Source organism: Pteronotus mesoamericanus, unplaced genomic scaffold, assembly GCF_021234165.1.
Source record: "Pteronotus mesoamericanus isolate MK-2021 breed Mesoamerican mustached bat unplaced genomic scaffold, CSHL_Meso_final contig_169, whole genome shotgun sequence".
Lineage (NCBI taxonomy): Eukaryota > Metazoa > Chordata > Mammalia > Chiroptera > Mormoopidae > Pteronotus > Pteronotus mesoamericanus.
The window spans coordinates 20355641-20358190 of NW_026555068.1; positions in this window are offsets into that span (position 1 = coordinate 20355641).

Consider the following 2550-nt stretch of genomic DNA (forward strand, 5'->3'; position numbering starts at 1 on the left):
TTTTGTCCTGTCAACATATTCTGTGAATGTGCCATTCTTGTGTGCCACTTCAATATATTAACTATTTCACGTTGGGCCTGACAATTTGTCCTCAGGTTTCCCGTTTTAAAAATGTTCATAACATTCCTCGTTATTGCAGGTCATGGAGCTCAAGTCTCATCTAACTGGACTTCTTCTATTATTAATGCCAAGATGCACAACTGAATAAAGGGTGGGCATAGAGAGCTGATCCTGGAAGGATCTCATAGCACATGGTGCCTCCCTAGATCATGGGCAAAGAATCTAACACAGTACCATTGAAATTTAAGTAAGGAAGGGAGTTGGTTGACCTGTAGATCCTGCTCTCCCCTCATTCAGAGAAGACAATGTAACAGGGTTGACAAGCTACAATCCACGGACCAAATCTGGGCCAGCACTTGTCTTTGCAATTACAGTCTTATGACAACACAGCAGTGCCCAAATATTACTGTGTGTGCTGGCTTCCACCCTCCAACTACAGTTACATAATAGTGACAGAGACACCATGGCCCATAAAGCTGAGTAGATTTGCTATCTGGCCCTTTTTGGATATAAAGTAGATTGAAAACCCAGGCTAGTGCTCTGGCGTAGGGTTTAGGCTCCTCTGCCCGAGTACCTTGACTGCAAAGAGGCATACTGGTTTTACCAGGAGCCTGTTTCTGCTCAGGGAGTTTCATTTTAATTTGTAAGAAAAAGTCTCCCTATACACTGAAATACATCTCCTTGCAACTTCTATCCTTCGGTCCTAGATTAACCTACTAGACCCAGATAAGAAAAATGTATTCTCCTTTTTGTGCTTTTAAGAATATTTAAAGACCATAAGCACTTGCCCAGTAAATCTTTGTTTTCTAACTATGTTTCAAAATTGCATTACATCATTTGGGTTAGAAAATTAGGTTTCCTGGGAGCTGATGCTTAGGTAAATATTTAATGCATATTGCTGCAATGCAGAACTGTGTTTATTAAAAATGTAGGAGAACATCGCCAATAAAATAATTTCTGGCTGTAATGAAGGAGCATATTTGAAATGAGCCAGCTCTGATGCTTTTTAGATTCCGTGTGTTAATCGACACACTCGCCATTTCTTTTCATTGCGGTTTACATTTACTGATTCCTATCTTTCCTAGTGTTAGTCAACTAGGAAAGTTATTCATCAGAATAAAGCCTGGATTAAAAATCATATTCCTATATGCTAATCTTTTCTTCAAAAGAAGAATTGTCATCGTATTGAAGCATGACTGTCTTACTTGAAATATGGTGTTGGGGAAGGAGTCTACAAATACCCTGGACTACCAGGAAGATGAGCAAGTGGGTCCTAGAGCAAATTAAGCCTGAAACACCCCTGGAGGTAAAAAAAAAAAAAAAAAAAAAAAAAGGAATAAGAAAGACAAAACTGGAACTGCCTTACTTCAGGCACATCATAAGAAGACAGAGTTCTTTGGAAGAGACAATAACGTTGAGAAAACTAGCAGGCAGCAGGGAAAGAGGAGGACCAACTATGAGATGGAGTGATTCCATCAGAGAAGCTGCAGGCAAGAGTCTACAGGAGCTGAGCAGGGCCATGGAGAACGTGATACTGTGAACGTTACTCATTCATAGGGTTGCCAGGAGTAGGAGCAGACTAATGGCTCATCACACACACACACACACACACACACACACACACACACCCTGCCCCCAGCATACTATTTAGGTGTCAGAAATAAATACATCTTGACCTTCTAGATGCAGTCCGTAGAAAAAGCTGATCTTTTTGAGACTAGAATCTCTTTTATTTGTGAGACAGGTGAGTAGTTGGTCCAGAAACTGACACTCTGCAGTTGTCTGTGACAATGAACAGAACATCAGTTCAACTATGTATCACCTGGATGGAGAGGTTTCTAGACAATGAATCCCTGGGTACCCGGGACATGCCTGTGGGTTTTGCAGCCTCCCAGGTAGTCCTAAGAGATTTCCCCTTCTTCTATCACCTGAGCAAAATGTTCTGGTGTTTCTGCTTCTCCTCTAGTTTATTTTTCACAGTCTGGGAAACTCAAAATCATCTATGGTAACTTCATAAGGATGACATTAACTCAAAAGCATTATTCCTTTTATTTATGAATCAGTCACCCATGAATTTACCTTTTAAAGTTATCTATATTTCAAACTGACACCAATTCTTAGAATAAAATGTAGCACCCATGTTTGAAATGTGATTTATTTTTCTTAAGATACTACTTTCAAGCAGGAGCATGACAGGTAATAGGGATACAGATACTTGATCATTCTTTTATTCACAAAAAGTCAGCATCTTCATTTTGATACTACAGACCATGACATACTTTCTCCATTCCAACTCTGAGAGTTTAAGGAAATTTCCAATTAAAAGATGAATAACACATTATTCTGCGGCCAAATGAAGATGTTAGGCCAAAAAGTAACATGAAGCAATGTTTTGCTTTGAATTTAATTTCATGTCTAGTGTAGGGTCACTGAAAAGCTTTTTAAAAGGTAATGGTTAAATGTTAAGTGCATAACATTGAGGAATAATAC